General features: G+C 38.7%; 1 protein-coding gene across 3 annotated transcripts in view; it reads right to left on the reverse strand.

Moving 5' to 3' along the window:
- The window catches only part of LOC124795037 (transcriptional protein SWT1), a 283,974-nt gene that overhangs the window by 218,309 nt on the left and 43,535 nt on the right, over positions 1–22,130 (reverse strand). The gene's annotated exons all lie outside the window — the stretch shown is intronic.

The following is a 22,130-nucleotide window of genomic DNA, read 5'->3' on the forward strand; positions in this document are numbered from 1 at the left end:
CGCTTTGAATTTTCGACGCGGTTGCAACAGCTCATGGAAGAGCATGCGTTCAGTGCAAAACTTGTTTTCAGTGATGAAGCAACATTTTTTTATTAATGGTGAAGTGAACCGACACAATGTGCGAATCTGGGCGGTAGAGAATCCTCATGAATTCGTGCAGCAAATTCGCAATTCACCAAAAGTTAACGTGTTTTGTGCAATCTCACGGTTTGAAGTTTACGGTCCCTTTTTCTTCTGCGAAAAAAACGTTACAGGACACGTGTATCTGGACATGCTGGAAAATTGGCTCATGCCACAACTGGAGACCGACAGCGCCGACTTCATCTTTCAACAGGATGGTGCTCCACCGCACTTCCATCATGATGTTCGGCATTTCTTAAACAGGAGATTGGAAAACCGATGGATCGGTCGTGGTGGAGATCACGATCAGCAATTCATGTCATGGCCTCCACGCTCTCCCGACTTAACCCCATGCAATTTCTTTCTGTGGGGTTATGTGAAAAATTCAGTGTTTAAACCTCCTCTACCAAGAAACGTGCCAGAACTGCAAGCTCGCATCAACAATGCTTTCGAACTCATTGATGGGGACATGCTGCGCCGAGTGTGGGAGGAACTTGATTATCGGCTTGATGTCTGCCGAATCACTAAAGGGGCACATATCGAACATTTGTGAATGCCTAAAAAAACTTTTTGAGTTTTTGTATGTGTGTGCAAAGCATTGTGAAAATATCTCAAATAATAAAGTTATTGTAGAGCTGTGAAATTGCTTCAATCATTTGTAATAACCCTGTATAAGGCAATGATTTTTAGCCACTTAGGTGTACAAATTTGTTCAAGGTATTATACAAATTAGTAAAAAGCTGCCACCTTTGATTTGTCTAATTCTTCCTTTGCCAAATAAAACAATTATGATCCCATTCATATATTTGTACAAGACTCACAAGTGCAAAATGCTAACAAGATTACCATGATTATTATTGTTCAGTTAAACTGAATGCACATGAATGTTCTTACTATCAGCTAAAGGGAAGGTTTGAAGTTTTGACCTCAATCTTATGCACAATTGATGCTAATCATATTCTCATCTCATCATCTTCAGCAAGTCTTGTGTAAAACTTACTTTCAGTTTAGAATTGTTTGCTGGACCTACACTAAGATTTCGACACCTCCTCAGCATCAACTTTACCAGTATTTAATTCTTACGTTCAAAATTTCACAGGAGCTCTCCACATAAGTTGCAACACTAGCACTTCTGCAAAAAGGAATATTGTAGAGAAATGGCTTACACACAGCCTGAATGAATCTTCCCCTCTGCATTGAAGAATGAAATGTTTTGGAATTTTCTGGCAAAGTTAAACTGCTTGCTGGACTAGGACCCAAACAGGGCTCCCTGCCTTTCGCAGGCAGTGCTCTAACCAACTGTGGTGTACAGAAAAACTTGTTACTCAGCTTCAGAACTCAACTCTGACAGTAGCTGCCCCCTACAGGATTATTAAGCTATTAGTTTGTATGGGTTACACTATTATCCCCTCTGTAGAGTATTACTTAATATTGCTTTTGATATCTACAGCTGTCGCTGATTTCTAAAGGATCCACAAGGAACTTCCAAGTACTTTCTTGGTTGTTCTGTCACAAATGCCTGTTCTGCCAGTTTTATTTCCCCTGATGACAGATACTTCCTTTAGCATAAATTGTGGCACCTTTGGAATGAGATCACAACAGAAACTAGAAATACAAACTGCCATAAGAAAGCCTTTCAAATCATAACACGACTAGTGCAATCATCAGTCAAAATACTTGTTTGATGCAGCTCTCCATGCTAGTCTGTCCTGAGCAAGCCTCTTCATCTCTGGCTAACTACTGAAATTGTTACCCATTTCAACCTGCTTACTGTCAACCCTTGGTCTGCCAGTACAACTTTTATCCCACACACTTCCCAGCACTACCAAACAAACTATATATTAATGCCTCAGTTTGTGTCCTAACATATAATTCATTCTCTTAATCAAGTATTGACATAAATTTGTTTTCTCTTCAATTTGATTTGGTACTTCTTCACCAATTTTCTGGTCTGTTCATTTAATCCTCGGCATTCTTCTATAGCAATGCACATCAAAAGCTTCTGACCTCTTCTTGTCTGTACTGTTTTCACTGATATTTCACTTCTGTACAAGGCTACAATTCCTAACACTTAAATTTCCAGTAAATGTAACAATTTTCTTTTTCATAAAAGCAACTGTTGCTGTTATCAGCCTGCATATTATATCTTTTCTATTTTGGCCACCGTCTGTAGTTTCACTGCCCAAACTTTTAGTGCCTCATTTCCTTTTCTAATTCCCTCAGTAATGCCTGATTTAATTTGACTAAATTCCATTGCCTTTGTTTTACTTTTGTTGGCATTCATCTTTTTAAAAAAACTCTTTTCAAGACATTATCATTTTGTGCAAGTAATTGTTTGATTTTCTGTAGTCTATCTCTTAGCAAATATTTAAGCGTACACCAGTTACAAGTGATTGATAAGAGTAAACATGCATATCGAATTGAGGCATTTTTCGCAATAGTATTTCATGTAACAGCCCATCAACAAGTAAGAGTAAACTGAATCATCTATTGCTGATGATGCAATATTGAACAACCCAGTTCTTAGGACTCATTTCCACCACCGACCAGAGAACAGACTTATAAAAATGCCAGTTTAGTCTCTGAAAGGCAAATACTCTAGGATTTACAGGAGTAATTAGAGGCAGGCTTCGATCACATCAGGCAGTACTACCTCAAGGGAGTTGAAGAGAGACTACACCTGACATAGACAGCCACTTCTAATGCAAGTTCAATAGTCCCTAGCCATGAAGACACTGGCAATGGCTCTGTGACTGAGCAAATATCAGAATTTAAAGACTTCACAATCTTGAGGAAACTTAATCCTGTACTTTTTAAATGTCTAAGACTGAAATACATTTGTGGTAAAGGATCGAATTTCTGTGTATAGAGACACCAATTATCCTATTTCTCAGTCTGTACTGCAATGTCCTTGCTGGATACAAACTTGACTAAAGGTCATACACAATGTGACCAAAAGTATCCAGACACCTGGCTGAAAAAGATGGCTGAAAATGACTTACAAGTTCGTGGTGCCCTCCATCAGTAATGCTGGAATTCAGTATGGTGTTGGCCCACCCTTAGCCTTGATGACAGCTTCCAGTCTCGCAGGCATACGTTCAATCAGCTGCTGGAAGGTTTCTTGTCGAATGGCAGTCCATTCTTGAGAGAGTGCTGCATTGAGGAGAGGTATTGATGTCAGTCAGTGAGGCATGGCACGAAGTTGGCAATCCAAAACATCCCAAAGGTATTCTATAGGATTCAGGTCAGGACTCAATGCAGGCCAGTCCATTACAGGGATGTTATTGTTGTGTAACCACTCCGCCACAGGCCGTGCATTATGAACTGGTCCTCGATTGTGTTGAAAGATGCAATCAACATCCCTGAACTGCTCTTCAACAGTGGGAAGCCAGAAGGTGCTTAAAACATCAATGTAGGCCTGTGATGTGATAGTGCCACGCAAAACAACAAGGGGTGCAAGCCCCATCCATGAAAAACATGACCACACCATAACACGACCATCTCCAAATTTTACTATTGGCACTACACATGCTGGCAGATGACGTTCACTGGGCATTCGCCATACCCACACCCTGCCATCAGATCGCCATGTTGTGTACCATGATTCATCACTCCACACAATATTTTTCCACTGTTCAGTCATCCAATGTTTACGCTCCTTACACTAAGCGAGGCGTCATTTGGCATTAAAAGGCATGATGTGTGGCTTACAGCAGCCGTTTGACCACGAAATCCAAGATTTCTCACCTCCTTCCTGACTGTCATAGTACTTGCAGTGGATCCTGATGCAGCTTGGAATTCCTGTGTGATGGTCTGGATAGATGTCTGCCTATTACACATTACGACCCTCTTCAACTGTCGGTGGTCTATGGCAATCAACAGACGAGGTCAGCCTGTACGCTTTTGTGCTGTACGTGTCCCTTCACGTTTCCACTTCGCTATCACATTGGGAACAGTGGATCTAGGAATGTTAAGGAGAGCGCAAATCTCACATACAGACATATGACACAAGTGACACCCAATCAGCTGACCATGTTCGAAGTCTATGAGTTACGCAAAGCGCTCCATTCTGCTCTCTCACGATGTCCAATGACTACTGAGGTCATTGATATGGAGTACCTGGCAGCACAATATGAAATACGTATGTTTTTCGGGGTGTCTGGATATTTTTGATCACATAGTGTATGACCACAACACAGCAGAAAAATCCAGATCTAGCCTTGCTTACAAAACTAATCCATCCTCTCTCCCCTATACAGCAGTCAGAAAACTGCATTTGAAGGAAACATGACATGAATATAAAGCAAGTCAGTAGATATGGCCAAGGCTGGAAATAGACTTGTTTTAAAAGCCATCAGAGCAATTACCTTGGGCAACTGATTCCACAGAACACCCAAGCTTGGACATCTGGATGAGGAAGAAAAAACAATGCTACTGGATAGCAATGTACCACACATAGTGGTGTAATGGTCAAAGCACTGAATCTATATTTGAAGAAATTGCATTCTGATACCTAAACAGCCAATCTGATTTATGTTATCTGTGGCTTCCCTAAATCACTCCAAGCAATACTGCAATGGTGCCTTTAAGAGACCATGGCAGATTCCCTCCCCAAGTGAACCAGAGCTCCAACACCAAGACTTTACTAACACTACGACATTTAACTGCAAGTGGTACATACAGCGTAATAAATATCCACATCTCTCGTATAAGGCTGTATTTGTTGATCAGGTTCTGGATAATGGGGGCCAAGAGTGTATAAAATTTGCCTGTGGCGATGATCTTTCTTTTATCGTTTATGCTGTTGTAGTCATCTTTGTACAGTGTTTACATGTAAGTTTGTAAGTAACATATGAGCATTCACATGCACAATTCAGAGAATTACAGTATTAAGTAAGTGGTGGTAGGTCAGTAAGGGGGAGAAGGAAGACTGGGGTTTAATGTTCAACCAACAATGATGTCATTACAGTCAGGGCAAAAAACCCATTCAAAACACGGATGAGAAAGAAAATTGGTTATGCCACATTCAAAAGAATCATCCTGGCATTTTCTTTACACAATTTCAAAGCACGAATTCACAAAAATGCCACCTTGGTAACACGGTATATTAATATACACTTGGATAAGGCAACTAGTTGGTGATTCAATGTCAAATGGTTAGTGGTACCAACTTGATCATCTCAGATTTTGTGCAGGTTTGGTAAAAAGCCAAACAACAATATAAATATTTCTAGCTCATAAATTTTAATGCTTTGTAAAAGCCAGTAAAAGTTCGTCTATATGTGCCACACATGCACTTTTTTATTTATCCTTTTTAAGTAGTAACTCTAGAGTGTAGCATTGAAAATATATGCTGAGTGATGGAAGAAGGGCGGCAAGTGAGGAAAAATCCTTTTATTAAAGTCTGTGAAAAATATGTTTCATGTCACCATCAGAGACTGTTCAAAACGCCATGCACCTTCACATGCTGGGGGACACATATTTGGCTGACCCATGTGGACGCAGTGGAGATGCAAAGCAAACATCAAAGAACAACTATTACCGGGTGATTACAAGTTAAACTTTCAAACTGCTGTAGAAATAACACCACTGGTCAGAATGACGCCAAATTGTAATGGAATATTATTGGAGAAGGGGGAAAACGTATGGCAGAAGAAAAATAAATAGTTACAAAATGTAGCAATAGATGGCGCTGTAAGCATCATAATTTAATAGTGGTCGACTGCAAAAGACAAATGAATCATACAACAATGCCTAAGGTGTACGACTGACGTTAAACAAACTATCGTTAATCCCATCCACTATGGCATAGGCGTATCACATCAGATGGGAAAAATCCATTTTTAATTGTCCTAAGGCCAGAAACCACATATAAAGCATCACTCACATCATAATAATCGAAAAGCACCAGTTCGCTTTTGTTCTACAAATTTACTTTTATTGTTAACCGGTTTTCAGCTTACAAGGCCATCTTCAGACATTTACTGAGTATGATCACCAAAGAAGTTACAATGTTTGCAAACAACATTGGAAGAGAAGTAACACATACAGTAAGTAACATCTTTCACAGTGTGGTGGTAATGCAATGAAAAAGTAAAAATTAAACAGTACATAAATAACAATGGAGTAGACATGAAAACCTTTAGCACAAAATAGGAATAGCATGGCTACAGAACATAAATTTTATTTTATTAGTTTTGTTTATAAACAGAAACTGTTATGTAGGCATACTATTTGTATTTTGTGCAAAAGATTTTCCTGTCTACTCCATTGTTATTTATGTACTGTTCAATTTTTTCTTTTTCATTGTATTACCACCACACTGTCAAAGATGTTACTTACTGTATGTTTCTACTTCAGTCTAGACACGTTACTTCTCTTCCAATGTTGTTTGCAAACATCGTGACATCTTTGGTGATAATACTCAGTAAAATGTCTGAAGATGCCCTTGTAAGCTGAAAACCGGTTAACAATAAAAGTAAATTTGTAGAATAGAAGGAAACTGGTGCTTTTCATTTATTATAATGTTGTTCTACCAAGAACCCACGGAAAATTCTGTGAACATCACTCACATCAGTTTTTAATTGTCCTGAGGCCAAAACCACATCAAAAGCATCAATCACATTGGTTTTTAATTGTCCTGAGGCCAAAAACCACATAACAAGCATCAATCAAAATCAAATCGGATTATTAACTTCTGTGTGACTGGCACAAAACGTGTTCAATATGCTGTCCAGCGTTTTCTGCAACAAGCTGAAATCAAGAACAGCATGTTCCACAACCAATTGAAGTGATTCTGGGGTTACATTCAGAAGATGTTGCGCAATGCGTGCCTTCAATGCAGCTAAGTTTGCAATCAGAACACTGAACCCAACATCTTTCCGATAGCCGCAAACTGGTGCTTTTCATTTATTATAATGTTGTTCTACCAAGAACCCACGGAAAATTCTGTGAACATCACTCACATCAGTTTTTAATTGTCCTGAGGCCAAAACCACATCAAAAGCATCAATCACATTGGTTTTTAATTGTCCTGAGGCCAAAAACCACATAACAAGCATCAATCAAAATCAAATCGGATTATTAACTTCTGTGTGACTGGCACAAAACGTGTTCAATATGCTGTCCAGCGTTTTCTGCAACAAGCTGAAATCAAGAACAGCATGTTCCACAACCAATTGAAGTGATTCTGGGGTTACATTCAGAAGATGTTGCGCAATGCGTGCCTTCAATGCAGCTAAGTTTGCAATCAGAACACTGAACCCAACATCTTTCCGATAGCCCAACAGCCTGAAATCACACAGATTATAATCAGATGATCTGGACAGCCAGGCTGTAGAAAATGGCGGCTGATAAATCTAACATTTCCGAAATGATGCTTCAGCAATGTGCAGAGGTGCACCATCTTGTATAAAAATGATCCCAGCCACACGTCCAAGCTGTTGGAAAGCTGGAATGATGTGGTTGCGCAAAAGACACTCATAGCACTTACCAGTGTCAGTACAGGTAACAGAACCGGAAGCATCTGTCTCTTTGAAAAAATATGGCCCCACGATAAAATGATGCCGTAAACCCGCACCACACAGTGACCTTTTCAGGATGAAGTGGTACTGGTTGATTTGTGTGTGGATTTTCCATTGCCCATATTCAACAATTCTGTGTACTGACATATCCCGTCAAATGGAAGTGGGCTTTGTCTGTCCACAAAAGCTTCCACGGCTAATCATTGTCCACTTCCATGTGAGAAAGAAATTCTAAAGCAAAGGTTTCTCTTGCTGTCAGGACAACAGGAAGCAACTTGTGGACATGGGTAATTTTGAATGGATAGCAAAGAAGGATGTTTCGTAGAATTTTATGCACCATGCTCATGCGTATGTCTAATTTTCGGGCAATTCCCCATGCACTACTCGTTTGCAGACCATCACTCATCTCCTCTCGCGCTACTAAGGCCACTGCTTCCACTGACATTGAATCAATTTGTTTCCTCCGTCTACCAGGTTGCACACCAAAAGAACCCTTTTTTTTCGAATTTCCGAAGCATTTTCTCCAGACCCATGGCAGTCATCGGACCAATCCCATTTTTCAAACCCTTCAGCGTCCGGAACTTCTGCAGGGAAACGTGTGCACAGTCATCATTCTTGTAATACAACTGTACAAGCCGAACAATCCTCCATTGAGACAGTCATGGTGAATGTTGCAGACACGAAAGGAGGAAAAGCCATGTACCTGGCATGTTCATACCAACTTCAATGGGTCGTGCACATGACAGGTGTTTTCATTTACATATTCTGACACATACATTGATCAATTTTCACACTATTTTTTTTCTTCTGCCATACGTTTTCCCCCTTCTCTGATAATATTCCATTGCGATTTGACATCATTCTGAATGTTTAACTTTAATTATAATCACCCCGTATGGTCAAAAATTCTTGTCACTGGGTGAGCTTGTGCACAGCTAAGTTTAAAGAGCTTACTCTCTTCACATAGTTGGTTTAGGGAGCTCTCATGTTGTGACATTGTTGACTAGTAGCTTATTTATGAAACTTACAAGTTTTAACACTTTTGGGTGGATAGTTTTAAGATATGTGAGGGTGACATTGAAAAAAAAATTGTTGAAAAAACATATGTCTTTCACACTCTTGCATCACAAAATGGGCATCTATTTCATATAACTATATCTACATACACTTTGCAAACCAATGTGAAGTTCCTTGCAGAGAGCACTCAACATTGTACCACTTCCCATCCCAATGACGTGAAATGCGGCAAGAATGACTGATTAAATGCCTCTATGAATGCTGTAATTGGTCTAATTTTGTTTTCATTTTCCCTAACTTCCACAATGCTCTCCAATGAGTCAGATAAAGCTGTAAATATCATGCCATCTTCTATGTTCAACATCCTCTGTTAGTCTTGTTTGGTATGGGTCCCTCCACACACTTCAGCAATGTTCTAAGATGAGACATGCAAATGATTTGGAATCAGTCTCCTTTGTAGACTCATTGCATTCCCAGTATCCTGACAATCAACTGAAGTCTGCTACCTGCCTTACACATAACTGCATCTATCCGATTTGCAGCGCACAATTTGACTTTTTGAACATATAAAGGGAGTTGCCAATCTTTGCACCACTCTTGAGACCCTGTTAAGATCCAACTGAACATTTCTGCAGCTTTTTTTAGATCATACTTCATCGTTGATAACTGATTCACCTGCAATTAATATGAGATTGCTATTAATATTATTTGGCAGGGCATATAATACAACATAAGCAACAGGGGTCCCAACATACATCGGGGATGCTGGAAGTTACTTTTATTTCTGTCAATGATTGTTCACCCGAAGTAACAGGCTGTGTCCTCCCTACCAAGAAATCCTTGAACAGTCACAAATTTTGTTTGATACGCTGGATATCTGTACTCTTGCTAATAATTGTAGGTGTGCTACTGAGTTAAATGCTTTTCAGACATCAAGAAATATTGTCATGTTCCATGGATTTCAGGACATCATGTAAGAAAAAGTGCTAGTTGGATTTTGCATTACCAATGTTTTAAATCTGTGAATCAGTGCAGTTTGGAATGGTGGAGATAATTCTGTTCAAGATATCTCATTATGATAGAGCTCAGAATATAGTCTCAGTTTCTACAACAGGAGGATGTCAATGAGATAGAATGGTGGTTTTGTCAATCAGTTCTGCTACCCTTCTTGTAGACAGGTGTGATCTGTGTGTTCTTCCAATCGCTGAGTGCATTTTTTTGTTTGGGGGATCTGTAGCATATCATAGTTACAATGAGAACAAACTCAGTCACAAATTATGCATCGAATCTGATGGGGATTCCATCAGGTCCTAGATCTTGGTTGAATTTTAACAACTTCAGTTGTACCTCAATACCACTGACACAGATATTATTCAGCTTTGCAGTGGTGCAAGAATGAAACTGAAGCAGCAGTTCTGCCTCTTCCATAGTAAAGGAACACTGCTTCCGCTTTGTTAGCCTCAGTTTCAGTTCCTGTATCTTTAATGAGTGTCTGAACACTAATGTTGGTGTCTTTGAGATATGTTATGCTGCCCCTTTGTCTATATTACTAAATATGTAAATCTTCCTATATGTTTTAGCTGCCCTTTGTACTCCAGTGTTCATAGTTGCTAAAATTGCCTCATGGTCACTGGCACCAGTTACACCATGGAAATTCTCAAAGAGGTAAGGTATATTTGTTGACATTAGATCTAATATTTCCATCATGAGTGGGCTTCTGAACTACCTGTTCTGAATAATATTCAGAGAAGTCTTTCACAATGTTTTGCAGGATGTTTTGTCACACCCACTACTTACGGAATTGTAATTTTCCCAACTGACTGTAGGATGATTAAAGTCTCTCCCAATGATGACAGTATGTTTGAGTAACATTCATATCTCTGAACAGATGTTATCTCTTACGTTTTCGGTTACATTTGGAGGTGAGTCTGGTGGCTGATAGAAAGATATAACTACTAGTTTACTATACTTGTGTTAATAACAAATCTTCTCTCCACAAAGTTTGAAATTTCGATGACTGCTTTTTTCTTGGAAGATCTATATTTAACCAGTGTAGTTTCTCATAAAAATTGATATTTTGGATCATCATGTTCAAAGATCAAGCAATTGTTGGAAAGCAGTAGTAAATGTATGCACCAATACAGTATGCCTTGAATAAAAATGAAACATGAGGATTCTTCTGTAATTTTTCAACTTTACACAAGCCACCAACAAATTTTATTTTTGCAGGCTAATTTTCCCACTGTTACTATGAAAAAATGATAGATTTATAAAGTGAAAAAGACCTGCCAAATTGCACTTTTGACAAATTCCATGTGTGTTTTTATATTTAAGAGGCAGCTGGTGGAAGTGATAAAGACTGCTGGCCTTGCAGGCTGTGTGCAAGCAAAGTTTGCAGTCTACGGCACTGTTCCCAGAGCTGGTCGGGGACCTTTCGTTTGGAGGATGAAGAGTTGTATAGTCTGTCTGTAAACTCAAGAGCGAGCAGCGCTTTTGGTGGGGGGAAGTGGCCCTTCCCGGAAGAACGCTGTCACCGGCCTACAGGGGCACCCAAAATGTGTGGCCCGTTACCTGTGCAGCGGTGTAGGTCGGCGTGCAGTGATATACTTTGTTTCTGTTCGGGGATCGTAGTTTCCAGTGTCAGCCAATTAACTTTGTATACTAACTGATATACTTAGGTATCCGGAAGTGATGGATAATCGTCCTGCATTGCAAGAAAATGTGCAGAATACGAAGAGGAGGTATCTGCGGAGTAACGAGCGTTCAGTCATCTCTAATGTTATAACCGCATGTGTTAAGGAGGCGACACAAAAAGAACTGTTTGCTAATTTTACCAGTCCCAATCAAAGGGCTGCAATTTAGGCAAACGTCAGTCTCGCCACAACAGGACACATATGGAACACGAAAATAAGCCGCATGGTTTACTGGAATCATCACGAAAGAAAACTAATAATTTGGGGAGGAAACCCATCATTATAGACAGTTTCACAAAGTCGGTCATATGACAAACGATTGAGGATTTTTACATAAACCAAAACCTAGTGCTGACATTACGGAAATTGCTTACTGTTGTGAAACAAAAAATAGATTTTCCTTGGCAGAAAGATGTTTTACAAAAGACACTGCGTGAAATGGTATTTCCCTGGAAAAGATCTGTAAGTAAACGAAAGATTCTGGTAAAGAGATGTAAGTACCTGATCCAAGTGAGGAAATTAAGGGAGCTAGGCAGAAAATTCTTTTACATTGATGAAACTCGGGTGGAAAACAACATTACTTACAGAAAATGTTGGCAGGGCCCTGACGAATATGGCATTATGGACACTGTTGGCGGAAGCAATAGGATCATACTGGTCAATATTGGATCAAAAGATGGGTTATTACCCAACACACAGTTGATTTATAAACCAGGATGTGCAACGGGATACTACCATGGGAAAATGAACGACGAAAATTTTTCAGATTAGATATCAACTAAAGCAATTCCGAATCTGCCACCGAACTGTGCTGTTTATTGGAGAACGCTTCACATTACAACAAGGAGCATAATAAAGCTCCAATTAGCTCTTCGAATAAGAGAGAGATGATTTACTGGTTATTAAATAAAGTGGAAGCTGATTCTTCAGTGGAAAAAACAAAATTATTTATTTAATTAAACAACGTAAGCTGGAGGAAAAAGTATTTGAATTTAATAAAATACTTGACGCTCATGGACACATTGTGCTGCGACTTGCACCATACAACTGAGACTTAAATCCAATTGAAATGGCGAGGGCAAAACTCAAAAATTTCGTCAGAGGAAGAAATATTTTTGGAGATATTTGCATGACGAAGTTGCTACAGTTGGTGAAATAAGGTATGTAGCCATTTTATGAGCTCCTATTTTTTATTCGAAACTAAATTTTACAGTAACCGAAAAATAGCATATACAAATACTTGTCCCGATTGTTACAGCTTTTGAAACGATAACTCAAGATGACTGGAGTGCATACTGCCTCCACCTGGAGAAACTTGAAAGACAGCACTGGGTTAAGGATGGGCTATTGGGGATATACTAGATGCCATAGTTATTAATTTAGAAAGTAACGACGACGACGACAGTGACACTGTTGATGATGACCTCTAAAATACGATGTAGTAAACAGGCAATGAATAATTTCTTAAAAATTACATTGTGTGACCTTTCAAGGGTGACTATGCTCATACGCTATAAATTTTCTTTTGGTAGAAACATACTACATGGTAGTAAAAGTGTTAAACAGTTTTCCAAGATAAATACACCCAAATGTGGTCCAATACAATAAATACCTTTATCACTAGTTGTAAAAAATCAGTAATAATATAAGAACTTCATAGTAAATTTAATTAACTCTTCGCTAGTAGAATGTGATTCAATACTTAAAACCTTTGATGCTTATGGAACAGTAGCATTTCAATGTATTCTGTCACAAAGTCTCAGAGATGCGTTCACATATTACTTTTTACTTTTGGTAAGAACTTTATTTGTTAATCTACAGCAATGATATCCTCTTCAAAATATTCCCCACTACAAACCATACACTTATGACAGTGCTTTTTCCAATTCCAAAACACTTTAGGAACTGTTTCCTCGGTATAATTTATAGGTCTCTTAACTATTCATTTTGAATCTCATCCATGTTTGTAAAAACGCTGTCCTTTAAGGCGTGCTTTGAAATGTTTATACCACTTGTATGCCCTTGGTATACTCAGACTCGCCAAAAGCAATACTGAACATTTCTAAAAATTTGATACACTTTATTCCATTCTTATAACAAAATTTAATACAGAATCTCTAATCTATTTTTATGCAAAACAAATAATCGATGCTGCTACCAAAACACAGAAACCTTTTTGACAACTGACAACAGAGTAAGTACCAAATATGCATAACATTGTACAGATACTTTTCAGACTTGTTCATGAAGACAGGCAAAAAGGGTTATACAACACAAGAAATTATAAATTTCTGGTTACTTTTTAAACACTCTTCGTATTGCAAGAATTGCTAAGTTTCAATGCAGCCCTTCAAAGACTGCACTATATGGGATTCGCTTTACGAATAGCAATAGAGGAACATACATTGACATGAACAGGCATTCGGTTCTATGTTTGTAATAGAATTCTGACTTCCGTTCTTTGTTAATATTATTTACTCTATAATGTTGTGTTTCAGAAGAAGCTATCGTCTTTTGTAACCCTTATAGTCTTAACGCATTTGTCTAAAAATAAACGCTGCCGGAACGTATCTGTACACGGCATCGCCACAGATTTAAAGTGCATGCTGCGGCAGGGTCAGCACTACGTTGTGAAACAGCCTGTAGAAGCGCCTTGTGACGTAGCTGGGTAGGCAGAGTGGGGACTCGCTCGCTCGCTCTTCAGTTTACCGACAGACTATAGGACTGGCCTTGATAGGTCACGGGAGAGCTACACAAAGGAAGGAGCTACTACAGTTGCAGGGAAAGTCCATGCTCAATAGTGCCGAAACAAAATGACAATGCAATATTAGTTGGAGGTAACTTTACTGTACCGAGTATAGACTGGGGCATCTATGGATTCATTGCATGGAATACAGGGCATTCTTGCGAAGTACTTTGAACACATTTTCCAAAAATCATCTGGAGCAGGTATTTGTAGAGTCCAAAGCAAATATTTTAGACCTGTAGCTACAAACAGGCCTGACCTTATCAACAGTGCCAGCGTAGAGACAGCAATTAGTGATCATGCACCACAGCACCTTTGCTTACTAAAGTTAATAAATCAATCAAGGAGGCTAAGAGAGCATTTTTGCTAGCAAAAGCAGACAAGCGGTTGTTACCATCCAACTCAGACAATGAACAGACACTATTTAGTTCCTGTATATTGAACGGAGAGCAATTATGGGCAAAGTTTAAACAGACTGTAAATGAAACTGCAGAGGAAACAAAGATTGATGCACTCCCAGTTCAAAAGAGAGTACACAAATGACAACGTGCTGAAGTTAGAAGGGATGCATGCATCTGTAAAAAGATCAATGCATGAAGCATACAACAGCTACCACCACCATACCTCAGCAAAAGATCTTGTCAAGAATTTGAAAAAATTCTGGTTCTACATAAAATATCTAAATGAGTCAAAGGCTGCTATTCATTCACTCATTGACCAATCTGTTACGGCAATAGAAGATTCTAAAAGAAAGCTGAAGTTTTAAAATGGTAGTTGATGGTTGGAGATACAACATCATTGTTACAGGTAGTCTGCAAAACCCAGTTCATAGATATTGGCCACTGATGAATCGTGTATACAATTGGAGATAACCTTCTTCAGCATCAGTTAAGGCCTGACGATGGTACAGAAGCACCAAAACTGGTGGCCATATAATAAATAACATCATAAGGACAGTTGCAGGTGTTACATAAATGAATGGCCGAAGTCCCTCAAAACTCAATCAGAAGGATGGACATACAAAAACCTTTGAATTTCACATTTAAGAATTTTTTTCATGAAGGAGGATCATAAAAACACACCTTGAACACACTCCTGTATGGATGACATAGTAATAGGCATTCTTGGCACAGAGAAGCAACTGAAAAGAGCTGAAAACAAATAAGTCACCAGGTCCAGAAGGAACCCCAATTCAGTCTTACAAAGAGTACTCCACAGCATAGGCCCCTTACTTAGCTTGCATTTATCGAGAATCTCTCGTTCAACACAAAATCCCAAACGACTGGAGAAATGTGCAGGTGACTGTTGTATATAAAAAAGGTAAAAGAACAGAGCCACAGAATTACAGACCAATATCTTTAACACTGATTTGCTACAGAATTCCTCAACATATTTTCAATTCAAATGTAATAAATTTCCTTGAGACAGAAAAGCTTCTGTCTACAAATCTGTATAATTTTAGAAAGCATCGCACATGCAAGACTCAGCTTGCCCCTTTCTCACATGATATTCTGCAAACCATGGATCAAGGGCCACAGGCAGATGCCACATTCCTAGATTTCTGGAAAGCATTTGACAAGGTGCCCCACTGCAGACTACTGATGAAGGTATGAGCATATGGAACAGGTTTCCAAATATGTGAGTGGCTTGAGGGCATCTTAAATAAGAGAATCCAGTATGTTGTTCTTGATAGCCAACATTCATCAAGAGGGCCACAGGGAAGTGTGATAGGACCAATATTATTCCCTATATACATAAATGATCAGGGTAAGCAGTGGCTGTCTGCTGATGATGTTGCGGTGCACGGGAAGGCGTCGTCATTAAGTGACTGTACAAGGATACAAGATGATTTAGAAAAACAAAATGTAGTTGGTGTCAGACACAAAGCTTAATAATCTGTCAAATGACACCTGCTAGTCATTTTGACCATGGTGAGTGACAGCAGGCAGGAGTTTCAAGTACACAAGAGTGGATAAACTGCCCTGATCATGCTCATCTACTAACAGAGTTGAAAGAAATAACACACACCTTTACTTGTTTTGGAGAAAATTCACATTCTAACTTTGACACCAAGGAGTTGGCCTATTAAACTAAAATCTCAGTAGAATTTTGTATATCATAGAGGACGGCAAACAATTTGCGGCTTGAAAGTGAGAAAGGTGTGCTAGCAGCACAAAGGAAAAACCAGGGCAAAGTTATTTCTGACAGAATAAAGAATTAAGTACTTGAAATTTTGGAGGATGACAAGGCTCTGCTCTAGAATGGGACTTTGTTTCTGTCTGAATTGATGGAATAAAATTCAAGAAAATAAATGAATTTTGCTAAGTAATTTGAGCGAAATGTTCACTGCTTTTATAAAATTGTGTGAACTAAGGACAAAATCGTGTCGCTATTGGTTCTTCAATAGGCAATGGCAAGGAAAGCATTTCTGAAGAAGAAAAATTTGTTAACATCGAGTATAGATTTAAATGTCAGGAGGTCGTTTCTGAAAGTATTTGTATGGAGTGTAGCCATGTATGGAAGTGAAACGTGGACGATAAATAGTTTAGACAAGAAGAGAATAGAAGCTTTCGAAATGTGGTGCAACAGAAGAATGCTGAAGACTAGATGGGTAGATCACACAACTAATGAGGAGGTATTGAATAGAATTGGGGAGAAGAGGAGCTTGTGGCACAACTTGACTAGAAGAAGGGATCGGTTGGTAGGACATTTTCTGAGGCATCGAGGGATCACCAATTTAGTATTGGAGAGCAGCATGGAGGGTAAAAATCATAGAGGGAGACCAAGAGATAAATATACTAAGCAGATTCAGAAGGATGTAGGCTGCAGTAGGTACTTGGAGATGAAGAGGCTTGCACAGGATAGAGTAGCATGGAGAGCTGCATCAAACCAGTCTCAGGACTGAAGACCACAACAACAACAACAACATTGGTTCTTCAGGTATCCAATCAGTGTGTGTTAACACAATTCATCAAAATGTCACACTGATGCCTGCCAGTAGCATCTCTGACAAAAACTACAAATATTTTGATATTTTTTATAGTGTGTAATACTGAAACAGAAGCTTACACACTGCATCAATGCAAGTATAGTCCTGGAAGAAATTTACTTGAATCACACCTTACTGATCGGTACAAGTATATTAATTCTGAAAAAAAAACTGTAAATACAAACAGTGTATCAAAACAAGCATGCATCACTTGAAACCAAGCAACTTAAAGCAGACTTGAAACCAAGCAACTTAAAGCAGACAATGGTGTCAGAGAGATGGCTTCAAAAATACCTGACCTAACCATCCACCACTTTGTTTCAAAAAGTCAGAAACAGTATCCGAAAACTGTGAAACAAAAGGGTCAGCTTCATGATGTAATTGTACAGTCAGATTTTCAAAATAATTACACATTTGTTGCTCCAGATGCTATCCAAGATTTTCACTGGGTAAACAATCAAGCCACGGTGCATCTCACTGGTGTATACTTTATTGAAAATGAGCAAATACAATGTCAAAGTTTTTTGAATAGTTTGTGATAGACTAAGGCATATTACATTTGCAGTTCATTTTTTTAAGTCATTGACTACGAAAACTTGTGGTTCTACTGAATTTACTGCAATAAGTGACAGCAATGGGTCTGGAGTTCACTACAAAAAATTCCTAAATTTCACTGATCTCTGCCATCAGCCCAAATATTTTGTTGAAAATGGTGAGTGGAACTTTTTTGGGTCAGTTTATGGAAAATTTCCAGTAACTGAATTGGAAGCAGTGTAAAACAATTGGTTCAATGAGTTAGCTGACAGCATCCAAAGGAAAACTGAACCATCACACCTTCTGATTTGTACACCTCCTGTGAACAAAAACTGAGAAATATTGAACTCATTTTTGTTGAGATGGTACAAATTGAGTCAGCAAGATCTACTCAAGAAGCGTTTCCTTTGACTTCAAAAATTACAAGAACAAGAAAAAAAGCATCAACTTTTGCAATTAGTTTGTACAAAATTCAATTGAAAAAGGTGTCTGTGGACTTGTAATCAGTTTCCAATACATCCAAACCGAACGATAATCCCTCATAACTCATGGTTCAACACTGTAACAAGAGCAGCATTTGCATGCTGGTGGGAAGGTATCTTTCAGGATAATTCATAACCTTCACCCATCATTGTGGGCTCTTTGATATTGGCATGTTCAGAAAGACAATACTGGATCTAAAAATCAGTATTTTATCAAAAATCTACCAATGCATTCTAAAACACTGCTGCATTGATAATAAAGTTTCCCAGATGCAAGCATTACAAAAGTGGATGAAAAATTTAAAAAGATTATTGTACTACCATCATTTTTCATGAATGTTAGTATTTTGACTTGGGAGCCATAAAGATAGTCAAATATGACATTTGGGAACCTCTTCTAAGAACCCCCAAAGACTTGGGTACCTACATACGAAACCCACACAAGCAACCAATGAGCATACTTGATCACCCAGAAAAAATCTCCTTATCTACATCTGGACTTGCCTGTGTATCGGGAATGGCCCCTTGGTGACAGGATGCTAGTTTTTTGTCACCTGGTAGTTGCAAAAGTCGCTATGGACCAATGGAAGGTTTCAATTTCATTGTGACTGACAACTACTTTAAACAAATTACTGTTTTACACTGCACATGACACTGACTTGGATGAGAAACTTACAGATCTGCAAAGAAGAAAGCGATCTTGGAAATCTGACATTTTATTTTAAAAAAAATTCTATGAAATAGGAAATTGAGTATATTTAAATATACAGACTTTGCAAAGAAGATGAACCTGTCACATTAGAATTAAGATGGGAAGATGGTCTCCAACACATAAGTGTGTCTTTCACAATGTGACACACATGAGGTAAAAATTAGCAGATTAGGAGGACATATATCTCTTTCCTGTGTATTGAGTGAGGTGGAGTTTATTCTGAAGACTGATCTCAGAAATTACTGTAGGGATTTTGACATAGTTTTCACTAATAGACTAAGTCACAACGAACATTTGTGTATAAAATTTATAAATATTTTGTACAAATTGGCTGAACTATAACAAATTAAAGTCTCCTGACATGTTTTTCTGTTTGTACATGAAGGCTAATCTCAAGAACTACTGGAGGGATTTTCATAAGGTTTTCATTAATAGCTAGACTGAGTCATGATAGATGTTTGTGTGTAGCATTTCTAATTATTTTGTGTACATTGGTTGAACTGTGATTAATGAAAGTCCCTTGCCAGTAAAGCGACTCCTTACCGAAAAGCCGAGGTGTTGAGTTGACAATAGGCACACACAAAAGAAGGAAACTCAACAGCTCTCAGAGTTATCCTTTGACAAGCTAAAGCAAAATGCACAAATATACACACGCACTCTCACATACATGCATACACATCTATGTCCCGACATGGGGCTGGTTAGACTGACAGTGCAAACAATCTTTTGCAGCAGGCTGATTGGTTGTGTTCTGTGGGTAGTGTCAGTTGGGGTAGGTAAACAGAGAGGGACTAGGAGCTGAATTGCTAGTCGCTCAGGGAGAAAGGGGGGGGGCAGTTTTTCAGCTATGAATGTGGTAGGGAGGGGTGGCAGATACATGAGCTGGCACAATTGTAGAGGCTGCTGGGAGGGGCATAGGCTGAAGGCAATATGGGGACCTGAATTGGGAGGGGGCAACAGGATGGAGGAAAAGGAAACTGTCGGGTGGAGAGTGTTGAGCAGTGGGTTAGATGAGATTGAGACCAGGATGATTATGGGAGTTGAGGATGTGTTGTAATGATAACTCCTATTTACATGGTTCTAAGAAGTTGGTGATGGAGGGAAGCATCAAGAGTTGTGAGATAGCCAATGAAATTGAGCATGTTGTACTCATAGGCATGTTGTGCCACCATGTGGTAAACTTTGTTCTTGACAACAGTCTGGTGGTGGTCATTCATCCTGGTGGACAGCTGGTTGGTAGTCACACCAAAATAAAAGGCTGTGCAGTCTTTGCAGCAGAGTCTGAATGGCCACAATAAAACTGTTTTCAAGAACAAAGTTTACCAGCCAGTGGTACAACATGCAGCTGAGTACAACATGCTCGATTTCAATGGCTACCTCACAAACCAAGCCATCTTGATACTTCCCTCCACCACCAGCTTCTCTAAATTATGCAGATGGGAGTCATCCTTACAACACATCCTCCGCTCTCATTATCATCCTAGCCTCAATCTCAAATAAAATCTCCTCCTAAGTCATGTCGCTTTCAGTGTATGCCACTTTCCACCAGCTGCTACAATCACGTCCCCCCCCCCCCCCTCCCACCATCATTCTAGCTCGTCAAAGGATAACTGAAAGGTAGCAAGTTGTCCTTCTTTTGTGTGTGCCTATCGACAACTTAACGCTTCTGCTTTTCAGTGAGTGGTCTCTTTTAATCCTAAAGTACTTAAATTCTACAAGAACTTTTCTACAATATTTAGTTACCTGCCAAGTTTTTCTATCTGTACGTGAACGCTAATCACAGAAACTACTGTAAGGATTTTGATACAGTTTTCACTAATAGACAGACTTATTCTTGGGGAAGGTTCACGCATGTAATTTATTACCACTATTAAGTGCTAACCATGTGAAGCTGGTGTGGATTGTTAGTTAACACTAAGTGTTCATGCTGTTAACATTTATTTTATTATTTTCTTGTAATTTAAATGATTGTATGATGAAGCATGAGTTACTTGCTCATTTACAGGGAAAGAGAACAGGGCCATATAGAGTTTGAAGATTGCCTATACTAAGTACACAACTTTCTGAGGATGTAGTTGGATATTAAAAAGCAACTACATCAACCATTAAGATTTATATTGTACTGATTCTTGTCCCTAGTGCTATATTTGACTTTTACATTTGAAGTCCTTTTCTGGAGCAAATGTGAAGGTAAGTGGTAAGTTTCAGGGCACAGAGTGCAGCAGGCTTGAAACAGTTGAGATAAAAGTTGCTGGCCTGTTAGCATAGAGGGAAAAGCACATTGGCAACTGTCACAGAGCAAAGGGCCTAGGAATAAGATTCTAAGAATGCTTTAATGGTATGTTTTGGCATGTCTAATTTATAATGGAAATCAGTCATGTTTTATTATTCATTTCAAAAGAAGAAAAATAAATTTGAGTCTAACAACCCATCATCTATGATGTAATTAAAGAAGAAACTTGAGCTTTGATTGGACATCGATAGGGAATGAAACTGTTCATGTCCTTTTGAAAGGAATCATCACAGAATTTGCCTTGATCAATTAATGGAAACTGTGGAAAACCTGAATCTGATGTCTGAACAGGTCTGGAGCTCACCTCTTCTCACATGGAAAAAAAAGAGATCAGGGATTAGCGTCCAGTCTTTGTTATTAAAAGCAGATCACAATCTAAGATTGAGAATGAAATCAGATGTGCCTTTTTGAGGGTACTATCTTTGCATTTGTAATTAACTGAGTCATGGAAACCATAGAAAACAAAAAATGGAAAATTCAGGATGGAATGGAACAACAGATGCTGAGTTGCAGATAGGAATAACAAATGACTGTCAGAAAATAAGCATTCGGCCAACAAGGCTGAAAGTTTATTTTGTGACAGTCTTTTTGTTGTGCCTCTCTGCGACTCAGCATCTCTGCTATATGATGAGCAGCAACTATCCTTTTCATAATATTGTTACAAACCATAGAGAATTAAATTTTGGATGGGCAGACAGGGAACTGAATCTAAGTTCAGTGTTTTACCACTTCACCTCATCACTCAGTTCCTTCTAAATACAAATATAGTGTCATAACCACTGTGCCACCTTAATTGGTGGCTCACTTCAGATAGCAAATGTGTTAAGATTAGAAGTCATTCTGAGGAGGTCGATACTGTAATATTAAACACATAATAAACTCAAGTTTACTGTCTACTTCAAGACTAATCAAAAAAATAATTTACAGTAGAGAGTGTTCAAGCATATGTCCTAACTAATTAATACTGGACTATGATTATTCATGAAGAATGTAAAGACATTTAAAGATTCTGCAACAAATT

This window comes from Schistocerca piceifrons, chromosome 4 (assembly GCF_021461385.2).
Source record: "Schistocerca piceifrons isolate TAMUIC-IGC-003096 chromosome 4, iqSchPice1.1, whole genome shotgun sequence".
Taxonomy (NCBI): domain Eukaryota; kingdom Metazoa; phylum Arthropoda; class Insecta; order Orthoptera; family Acrididae; genus Schistocerca; species Schistocerca piceifrons.